The sequence below is a fragment of the Marmota flaviventris genome, chromosome 4 (genome assembly GCF_047511675.1).
Source record: "Marmota flaviventris isolate mMarFla1 chromosome 4, mMarFla1.hap1, whole genome shotgun sequence".
In the NCBI taxonomy this organism is placed as follows: domain Eukaryota; kingdom Metazoa; phylum Chordata; class Mammalia; order Rodentia; family Sciuridae; genus Marmota; species Marmota flaviventris.
In genome coordinates, this window is record NC_092501.1 from 81,006,668 (window position 1) to 81,018,840 (window position 12,173).

Sequence of the window (12,173 nt, forward strand, 5' to 3'; positions counted from 1 at the left end):
ATTCAGTTCTTAAAGTCCAATTTCATGCAAAGTTCTTGGTTTCAAGTATGTTGAGATTGTGAAGGTCAGAGGGGGGAGGGTAGAGGAGAATAGACAAGAAGAGTGAGAATGGGAAAGTCTCTCAGAACTCTGTTTTCTTCTAGTAGGTGGAGTTGTCTATTCCTAGCTTGAGTCTTTGTGCTAAGAGTGGTGGAGGTAGCCACTTTGAGAGGGCTTAAGCTACTACCTGGAGCCTCCCTCCTCTTAGTCTCTGAGTTGGAAACCAGGTACCTGTACAGTTGCTGTTCTGTGTTGATAGCTATGCCCCCAAAACGCTTGTGAGAAAAATCTTGAGTTACCACAGCGGGAGGTAGGGGAGTTGGAAACCGGGTGCCTGAGCAGCCACAGAACTAAGCTGGTTGCCATGACAATGGATAGATGCCAAGTAAGGTTTTCCAAGATGGATTCCATCTGTTAACTGTGTAGGGTATTTGGTGAGGTGGGTGGTTCTGGGGTGACCTTTGGCTGTGTACAGAGCTTGGTCTGGTGATCCACAAGCAAAGCCTCTGTGTTCTGTGCTACCTACCTTCTGAACCTAGAGTGCTGGCACGGCTGAGTCTTCCATCTGAGCCAAGAGCGAACCTGTGGCAAAGACTTCAGTCTGTGCCAAGAGCTCACAAGTGGCTGAGACTTCCATCTGTGCAGAGAGCTCATGCACGGCGGAGACTTCCGACATCCAACTGAGCTGAGAGCAACCACACAGCCAAGCCTTCCATCTGCACAGAGAGCCCCAGGGTGGCTCTAGTTTTCTTCAAATTTCTATGATATTGGGCAAGATTCATCTTTTACTTAGCCTTACTATGCTCCACAGGTTTGGACATGTCGGTTCAATGGTTCGCTGTCAGGAATAGTTTGAATTTTAAGATTTTACTTAATGATGGCTTATTGGTGTGAATGAAAATTTAGCTGGAAATCAAGCAGGGTTGGTAGGAGGTGCTGAAACTTCACAAATCAGTTCTCAGTGGCCACTCTCTGGTTTATTTCTTTTGAAGGTAGGTCAAAACTGAAGCATGCAAAAGCAACTGTATCTGAGCCCTTAAGGAGAAAACAGAGAAATATATATGTATTGAAAGAAGTCTCCCAATGATTTGATCAGATTTCTATGATACTGTGCAGTATTCATCTTTAACGTGCCCCATAAGACTACCCAAATTTGGGACATCTAGGATCAATGGTTTTCTGTACAGGTAAGGGTTAGGGTTATGGTTAGGGTTAGGGTTAGGTTTAGAGCTAGTATTAGAGTTTTTTTGGTCAAATTTCTTGATGCTGGGCAGGATTCATCTTTTACCTAGCCTTACTATGTTACTCAGGTTTGGGCCTTCTCAGTTCAATGGTTCGCTGACACTAACAGTTTGTATTTTGAGGTTTCACTTCATTTTTACCTATATGGTAAAGGGAAATGGAGCTCAAAATCAAAGAGCATTGGTGCTAGCTGATTGAAACATCTCACACTCAATCAGTTCTCTGTGTGCACTCTCTGGTATGTTCCTCATGAATGTAACCCTAAGCTGAAGCATTCAAAGCAACTTTTTCTGAGAGTACTTTAGGGGAAAACAAGAAAATAGGCATTTACTGAACTATGTCCCTCAATTATTTCGTCAGATTTCTTAGATGCTGCACAGGATTCATCTATTAGCTTGCCCAAGTAAGCTCCCCACGTTTGGGGCATCTAGGATTAATGATTTTATAAACAGGTTAGAGTTAGGTTTAGGAATAGGATTAGGGATAGCTTTAGAGATAGTGTTAGGGTTAGAGTTTGTTTTGTTCAAATTTGTTTGATACTGAGAAGGATTCATCTTTTACCTAGCCTTATTATATGCCCCAGTTTTGGGCCTTCCTTGTTCAATGGTTTGCTGTCTGGAATAGTTTGTTTTTAATTTCTCACTTCATTTTGACCTATATGGCTAAATGCAAATGGAGCTAGAAATCAGAGGATTGGATTTTCAGAGCTGCCAACCACTCCTGCAAGGTAGGCAGGCCAGCGACCCACTGGCAGAACAGGAGCAGCGGCCTGCTGAGAGGCAGAGCCGCGCCCTCCCCCCAAGCCGGCAAGGTAGATGGAACTGTGACCACCCACAGAACAGGCCCAGCGGCCTACTGAGGAGCAGAGCCGCCCCCCACACCCCGCGCCTGCCAGGTAGGCAGAACTGTGACCACCGACAGAAAAGGCCCAGTGGCCCATGGAGGGGCAGAGCTGCCAACCACTCCGGCATGGTAGGCGGGCCTGCGACCCACCGGCAGAACAGCCCCAGAGGCCTGCAGAGGGGCAGTGCCGCTGCCTGCACCTGCAAAGTAGGCAGAACTGCGACCACCGACAGAACAAGCCTACCAGCCAGCAGAGGGACAGAGCCACCGCCCACGCCAGCAAGGTAGGCGGACCTGCTACCGACTGGCAAAACAGGCCCAGCAGCCTGCCAGCCTGGTAGGCACATTGCCCCAATTGGAGGAGGGGCAGAGCCGCCGCCCGCACCTGTGAGGGAGACTTTGCAAATATACAAGACCAATATAAATATATAGGGGGAAAATTCAATAGGACAAAGTTTCACCAAGCAGAAAGAAACACGAACAGTATGAAGAGACAAGGAAAGAAAGGACCACAAGCAATGCAGGTAAACTCAAAGTTAGAAAAGGTAATAGCTGCAGCAGGTGGAATGTCAGATAAAGAATTCAGGATATACATGCTTCAGATAATCTGGAGTCTCAAGGAAGACATCAGACAGCAAAATCAGACAATGAAAGATCACTTCAACAATGAATTACATAAACAAATCCAAGAAGCAAAAGATCAACTATACAGGGAGATAGAGGTTATAAAAAACAAACAAACAGAAATCCTAGAAATGCAGGAAGCAATAAACCAACTTAAAAACTCAATGGAGAATACTACCAGCAGAGTAGAACACTTAGAAGATAGAACATCAGACAATGAAGATAAAGTATTTCAACTTGAAAAGAACATAGACAGCTCAGCAAGACTGTTAAGAAACCATGAGCAGAACATCCAAGAAATATGGGATAACATCAAGAGACCAAATTTAAGCGTCATTGGGATACAGGAAGGGACAGAGTTTCAAACCAAAGGAATGAGCAATCTATTCAATGAAATAATACGAGAAAACTTCCCAGACTTGAAGAATGAGACAGAATCCCAAATCCTAGAAGCCTACAGGACCCCGAATGTGCAAAATCATAAGAGATCCACACCTAGACACATTATAATGAAGATGCCCAATATACAGAATAAGGAGAGAATTTTAAAAGCTACAAGAGAAAGGAAGCAGATTACATTTAGGGGTAAGCCAATCAGGATAACAGCTGATCTTTCAACACAGACACTGAAAGCTAGAAGATCCTGGAATAACATATTTCAAACACTGAAAGAAAATGGGTTCCAACCAAGAATTGAGTATCCAGCGAAATTAAGCTTCAGGATGGAAGATGAAATTAAAACCTTCAATGATAAACAAAATTTAAAAGAATTTGCAGCTAGAAAACCATCTATTCAAAACATTACAGGAGGAGGAAATGGAAAATAACAATGAAAACCAACAGTGGGAGGTAGGACAGTAAAGGGGGGAAAATAATCAAAGAAGAAAACAAAACATGTTTAGTAACATAAATAAACAAACATGGCTGGAAGAACAACCCATATGTCAATAATAACCCTAAATGTTAATGGCTTAAACTCACCAATTAAGAGACACAGGCTAGTAGAATGGATCACAAAACAAGACCCAACAATATGCTGCCTACAGGAGACGCATTTGATAGGAAAAGACATACATAGGCTGAAGGTGAAAGGTTGGGAAAAATCATATCACTCATATGGACTTCGGAAACAAGCAGGTGTGTCCATACTCATATCAAATAAAATAGATTTCAAGCCCAAGTTAATCAAAAGGGATAAAGAGGGACACTACATACTGCTCAAGGGAACCATACACCAACAAGACATAACAATCATAAATATATATGCCCCTAACAATGGTGCAGCTATGTTCATCAAACAAACTCTTCTCAAGTTCAAGAGTCTAATAGACCACCATACAATAATCATGGGAGACTTCAACACACCTCTCTCACCAATGGACAGATCTTCCAAACAAAAGTTGAATAAGGAAACTATAGAACTCAATAACACAATTAATAACCTAGACTTAATTGACATATATAGAATATACTACCCAACATCAAGCAGTTACACTTTTTTCTCAGCAGCACATGGATCCTTCTCAAAAATTGATCACACATTATGTCACAGGGCAACTCTTAGACAATATAAAGGAGTAGAGTTAATACCATGCATCTTATCTGATCATAATGGAATGAAACTGAAAATCAACGATAAAAGAAGGAAGGAAATGCATACATCACTTGGAGAATGAACAATAGGTTACTGAATGATCAATGGGTTATAGAAGACATCAAGGAGGAAATTAAAAAATTCTTAGAGATAAATGAAAACACAGACACAATATATCGGAATCTAAGGGACACACTGAAAGCAGTTCTAAGAGGAAAATTCATTGCATGGAGTTCATTCCTTAAAAAAAGAAAAAACCAACAAATAAATGATCTCATACTTCATCTCAAAATCCTAGAAAAAGAAGAGCAAAACAACAGCAAAAGAAGTAGAAGGCAAGAAATAATTAAAATCAGAGCTGAAATTAAAGAAATCAAAACAAAAGAAACAATTGAAAAAACTGACAAAACTAAAAGTTGGTTCTTTGAAAAAATAAACAAAATCGACAGACCCTTAGCCATGCTAGCAAAGAGAAGAAGAGAGAGAACTCAAATTACTAGCATACGGGATGAAAAAGGCAATATCACAACAGACACTTCAGAAATACAGAAGATAATCAAAAAAATATTTTGAATCCTTATACTCCAATAAATTAGAAGATAGTGAAGGCATAGATAAATTTCTTAAGTCATATGATCTGCCCAGATTGAGTCAGGAAGATATAGACAACCTAAACAGACCAATATCAATTGAGGAAAGAGAAGAAACCATCAAAAGACTACCAACTAAGAAAAGCCCAGGACCGGATGGGTATACAGCAGAGTTTTACGAAACCTTTAAAGAGGAACTAATACCAATACTTTTCAAGCTACTTCAGGAAATAGAAAAAGAGGGATAACTTCCAAATTCATTCTACGAGGCCAACATCACCCTGATACCTAAACCAGACAAAGACACTTCAAAGAAAGAAAACTACAGACCAATATCTCTAATGAACCTAGATGCAAAAATCCTCAATAAAATTCTGGCCACTCGGATACAAAAACATATCAAAAAAATTGTGCACCATGATCAAGTAGGATTCATCCCTGGGATGCAAGGCTTGTTCAATATACGGAAATCAATAAATGTTATTCACCACATCAATAGACTTAAAAATAAGAACCATATGATCATCTCGATAGATGCAGAAAAGGTATTTGACAAAGTACAGCATCCCTTTATGTTCAAAACTCTAGAAAAACTAGGGATAACAGGAACATACCTCAATATTGTAAAAGCAATCTATGCTAAGCCTCAGGCTAGCATCATTCTGAATGGAAAAAAATTGAAGGCATTCCCTCTAAAATCTGGAACAAGACAGGGATGCCCTCTCTCACCACTTCTGTTCAACATAGTTCTCAAAACACTGGCCAGAGAAATTAGACAGACAAAAGAAATTAAAGGCATCAAAATAGGAAAAGAAGAACTTAAATTATCACTATTTGCTGATGACATGATTCTATACCTAGCAGACCCAAAAGGCTCTACAAAGAAACTATTAGAGCTAATAAATGAATTCAGCAAAGTGGCAGGATATAAAATCAACACGCATAAATCAAAGGCATTCCTGTATATCAGCGACAAATCCTCTGAAATGGAAATGAGGACAACCACTCCATTCACAATATCTTCAAAAAATAAAATAAAATACTTGGGAATCAACCTAACAAAAGAGGTGAAAGACTTATACAATGAAAACTACAGAACCCTAAAGAGAGAAATAGAAGAAGATCTTAGAAGATGGAAAAATATACCCTGTTCATGGATAGGCCGAACTAACATCATCAAAATGGTGATATTACCACAAGTTATCTATAGGTTTAATGCAATCCCAATCAAAATCCCAACAGCATTTCTTGTAGAAATAGAGAAAGCAATCATGAAATTCATATGGAAAAATAAAAGACCCAGAATAGCAAAAACAATGATAAGCAGTAAGTGTGAATCAGGCGGTATAGCGATACCAGACTTCAAACTATACTACAGAGCAATAGTAACAAAAACAGCATGGTACTGGTACCAAAACAGGCGGGTGGACAGAATAGAGGACACAGAAACCAATCCACAAAACTACAACTATCTTATATTTGATAAAGGGGCTAAAAGCATGCAATGGAGGAAGGATAGCATCTTCAACAAATGGTGCTGGGAAAACTGGAAATCCATATGCAACAAAATGAAACTGATTCCCCTCCTCTCGCCATGCAAGAGAAATGGATCAAGGAGCTGATATCAAATCAGAGACATGCCGTCTGATAGAAGAAAAAGTTGGCTACGATCTACATACTGTGGGGTCGGGCTCCAAATTCCTCAATAAGACACCCATAGAACAAAAGTTAATAACTAGAATCAACAAATGGGACTTACTCAAACTAAAAAGTTTTTTCTCAGCAAAAGAAACAATAAGAGAGGTAAATAGGGAGCCTACATCCTGGGAACAAATCTTTACTCCTCACACTTCAGATAGAGCCCTAATATCCAGAGTATACAAAGAACTCAAAAAATTAGACAATAAGATAACAAACAACCCAATCCACAAATGGGCCAAGGACCTGAACAGACACTTCTCAGAGGAGGACATACAATCAATCAACAAGTACATGAAAAAATGCTCACCATCTCTAGCAGTCAGAGAAATGCAAATCAAAACCACCCTAAGATACCATCTCACTCCAGTAAGATTGGCAGCCATTATGAAGTCAAACAACAACAAGTGCTGGCGAGGATGTGGGGAAAAGGGTACACTTGTACATTGCTGGTGGGACTGCAAATTGGTGCAGCCAATTTGGAAAGCAGTATGGAGATTTCTTGGAAAGCTGGGAATGGAGCCACCATTTGACCCAGCTATTCCCCTTCTCGGTCTATTCCCTAAAGACCTAAAAAGAGCATGCTACAGGGACACTGCTACATCGATGTTCATAGCAGCACAATTCACAATAGCAAGACTGTGGAACCAACCTAGATGCCCTTCAATAGACGAATGGATAAAAAAAAAATGTGGCATTTATACACAATGGAGTATTACTCTGCATTAAAAAATGACAAAATCATAGAATTTGCAGGGAAATGGATGGCATTAGAGCAGCTTATGCTAAGTGAAGCTAGCCAATCCCTAAAAAATAAATGCCAAATATCTTCTTTGATATAAGGAGAGTAACTAAGAACAGAGTAGGGTCGAAGAGCATGAGAAGAAGATTAACATTAAACAGGGATGAGAGGTGGGAGGGAAAGGGAGAGAGAAGGGAAATTGCATGGAAATGGAAGGAGACCCTCAGGGTTATACAAAAGTACATAGAAGAGGAAGTGAGGGGAAAGGGAAAAATAATACAAGGGGGACAAATGAATGACAGTAGAGGGGGAAGAGAGAGAAGAGGGGAGGGGAGGGGAGGGGAGGGGGGATAGTAGAGGATAGGAAAGGCAGCAGAACACAACAGACACTAGTATGGCAATATGTAAATCAATGGATGTGTAACTGATGTGATTCTGCAATCTGTATATGGGGTAAAAATGGGAACTCATAACCCAATTGAATCAAAGGGTGAAATATGATATATCTAGAACTATGTAATGTTTTGAGTAACCAACAATAAAAAATTAAAAAAATAAATAAAAAAAAAAGAAATCAGAGGATTGGTGCTAGCTGGTTGAAACTTCACACACTCAGTCTGTTGTCTTTGGGCTCTCTCTGGTTTCTTCCTTGTGAAAGTAGTTGTAAAATGTAGCATGCAAAACAAATGTATCCAAGATCCCTTTAGGAGAAAACAGGACAATATTCGTGTAGTGAAATACTGCCCACAATTCTTTGGTCAGATTTTTTTTTTTGATACTGTGCAGAATTCATCTGTAAGCTTGCCCCACTAGTCTCCCAAGTTTGAAACTTTGATGATCAAAGGTTATCTTAACAGGTTAGGGATATGGTTATGGTTAGAGTTAGGGCAAGGTTTAGAGCTAGTGTTACAGTTACAGTTTTTTTTTTTTTTTCAACATTTTTGATACTGGGCATGATTCATGTTTTTCCTATTCTTAGTATACTCCCCATGTTTGGGCCTCCTAAGTAAAAGGAGTTGCTTTCAGGAGCAGTTTTAATTTTCATGTTTCATTTCATTTTGCCTTATAGATGTGAGTGGACATGGAGCTGGAACTCAAACAGGGTTTGTGCTAGCCACTTGTAACTTCACACACTAAATCAGTTCTCAGTGTGCATTCTCTCGTTTGTTTCTTGTGGAAGTAGACCAAAGCTGAAGTAGAAAGAAACATCTTTATCTATGAGCACTTTAGGAGCAAGCTTCAACATTTTGATTGCTTTGATACTGTACAGGACTCATCCTTTTCTTAGCCTTAGTTGGATCTCCAAGTGTGGGCCTTCAAAGTTTACCGGTTCACTGTCAGAAACAGTTTGAATTTTTAGGTTTCACTTTATTATGGTCTATAGATGTAAATGAAAATGGAGCTGTAAATCAAACGGGGTGAGTACTAGCTGCTTGAAACTTCACACACTCAATCAGCTCTCTGTCGGCACTTTCTGGTTTGTTCCTTGTGAAAGTACCATTAACTGCAGCATGAAAAAGCAGTTCAACCTAGAGCACATTAGCAGAAAACAGGAAAATATGAATGTACTGAAATACCTCCCCCAATTACTTGGTCAGATTTCTTTGATATTGTACAGGATTTATCTGTTAGCTTGTCCCACTAGGCTCCTTTATTTGTGGGCTACTATGATCAATGGTTCTCTAAACAGGTTAGGTTAGGTTTAGTATTAGGTTAGGGCTAGATTTACAGCAAGTGTTTGTTAGATTTAGTTTTTTTTTTTTTTTTTTTTTTTTTTTTTTTTCAAATTTCTTTGATACTGGGCAGGATTCAGCTTTTACAAGCCTTAGTATATTCCCTAGGTTTGGGGCTCTTGGGTCAAGGGTTAGCTGTCTGCAACAGTTTGTATTTTAAGTTTTCACTTTATTTTGATCTATCTGGGTAAATGGAAATGGAACTGAAAATCAAACAGGGTTGGTGCTTGCTACTTCAAACCTCACACACTCAATCAGTTCTCTATGGGCATTCTCTGATTACTCTTTGTGAAAGTAGCCCAAGTGGAAGCATGCAAATCAACTTTATGTGAGAGCACTTTAGGAGGAATAAAACGGAAATATGCATGTGGTGAACTACCTCCCCCAATTATTTGGTCAGATTTATTTGATACTGTGAAATATTCATCTGTTAGCCTGCCCCACTTGGCTCCTCAAGTGTGGGACTTCTAGGATCAAAGGGACTCTAAACAGGTTGAGGTTAGTGTTAGGGTTATTGTTAGGACTAGGTTTAGTCATAGTACTAGGGTTAGAGTTAACTTTTTTTCAAATTTCTATGATACTGTGCAGGATTCCTCTTTTTTTTTTTTTCTATTTTGACTATACTCCAAATTTTTGGGCCTCCTACATAAAGGGTTTGCTTTCAGGAACAGTTTCAATTTTCATGTTTCTCTTCTTTTTGCCCTATAGGGGTGAATGGAAATGAAGCTGGAAATCAAACAGGGTTTATCCGAGAGCACTTTAGGATAAAAGAGAAAATTATAAATACATTGAAAAGCTTTCCCCAAATATTTGGTCATATTTCTTTGATACTCTGCAGAATTTATCTACTAGCTTGCCCCACTTGAATCACCAATTTTGGGACTTCTATGATCATGGGTTCTCTAAACAGCTTAGTGTTATTGTTGGGTATAGAGTAAAATCTGGCAATAGAGTTACAGTTAGATTTGTTCACATTTATTTGATACTGGTCAGTATTCATCTTATCCTTATCCTTGTTAAGTTACCCAGTTTTGGACCTTCTCAGTTCAAGTGTTCACTGTCAGGAATACTGTACATTTTAAGGGTTCACTTCATTTTGATCTCTATGGGTAAATGGAAATGGAGCTTGAAATCAAAGAGTGTTGGTGCTAGCTGCTTGAAACTTACATACTCAATTAATTCCCTGTTGGTACTCTCTTTTCTTCCTTGTGAAAGTATCCCAAAGCTGAAGCATGCAAAAAAAAAAAAAAAAAAAAAAAAAACTTTATCTGAGAGCACTTTAGGAGACAATGGGAAAATATGCATGTACTGAACTACCTCCCCCAGTCATTTGGTCAGATTTCTTTGATACTGCACAGGATTCATCTGTTAGCTTCCCCACTCGTCCCCACATGTTTGGAACTTCTATGATCAAAGGTTCTCTAAACAGGTTAGGGTTAGTTTTAGGGTTAAGGTTAGGGCTAACATTAGAGCGAGTGCTAGGGTTAGAGTTAGTTTTGTTCAAATTTATTTGACATTGGGCAGGAGTCATCTTTTACCTAGCCTTACTATGTTCACCAGTTTGGGGCCTTCTTGGTTCAAGGTTAACTTTCAGAAACAGTTTGAATTTTAAGGTTTCACATTATTTGAACTGATACACATAAAAGGAAATGGAGCTAGAAAACAAACAGGGTTTTTTCTAGCTGCTTGAAACTTCACACTCTCAATCTGTTCTCTGTGGTCCCTCTGTGGTTTCCTCCTTGTGAAAGTAGCTCTAAACACAAGCATGCAAAAACAACTTTATCTAAGAGTACTTTATGAAAAATCAGGGAAATATGCATGCCCTGAAGTAACTTCCCCCAATTCTTTGATCAGATTTGTTTGATACTACACAGAAATCGTCTGCTAGCTTGCTGCACAAGGTTCCACAAGTTTGGGACTTGTATGATCAAAGCTCTATAAACAGAATAGTTTTAGGGTTAGTGTTAGAATTAGGATGAGAGTTAGATATAGTGTTAGTGTTAGAGTTATTTTTGTTCAAATTTATTTGATAGTGGGCAGGATTTCTCTTTTACTTAGACTTATTATGCTCCCCAGTTTGGGGCCTTCTAATTTCAATTGTTCACTGTCAGTAACAGTTTGTATTTTAAAGTTTAACTTCAACTTGACCTATATGGGTAAATGGAAATGAGGCGGTAATCAAACAGGGTTGGTGCTAGCTGCTTGAAATTTCACTCACTCAATCAGTACACTTTGGGCACTCTCTGGTATCTTCCTATTGAAAGTTTTCCAAAGCTATGGCAATGAAAAGAACATTATCCAAGAGCACTTTAGAAAAAAAAAAAAAAAAAAAAAAACAGGGAAAATAGGCATGTACTGAAACACCACCCCAATTATTTTGTCAGATTATTTTTGATACTGGGCAGGATTAATCTGTTCCCTTTTCCTACTAGGCACCCCAAGTTTGGGACTTCTATGATCAAAGGTTCTCTAAACAGATTAGGGTTAGGTTTAGGGTTAGGTTTATGGCAAGGTTTAGAATTAGTGTTGGATAGAGATAGTTTTGTTCAAATTTATTTGATACCAGGCAGGATTTATCTTTTACATAGCTTTACTATATTCCTCATGTTTGGACCTACTCAGTTCATGGTTCATTGTCAGGAACAGTTTGTGTTTTAAGGTTTTACTTCATCTTGACTTATATGTGCAATTAAAAATGAAGCTGGATAACAAACAGGGTTGGTGTTAGCTGTTTGAATCTTCACACACTCAATCAGTTCTCTGTGGGCACTCTATGATTTGTTCCTTGTGAATGTAGCCATATGCTGAAGCATGCAAAGCATAGGTTTAGGGTGAGGGCGAAGTATAGGGATAGGTTTAGTGTTAGGGTCACAGTCAGGGTAAGGATTAGTTTTAGGGTTAGGGTTAGGACTCTAATTATGGCTAAAGTTAGGGCTAGGTGTAGGGTTAGGTTTTGGTTTAAGTTAAGGTTTAGCATTAGGTCTACAGCTCAGTTTTGTTTTAGGTCTAGGGCTAGGACTAGGGTTAGTGTTAAGGCTAGATTTTGGATTAGAGTTAGAGTTAGACCT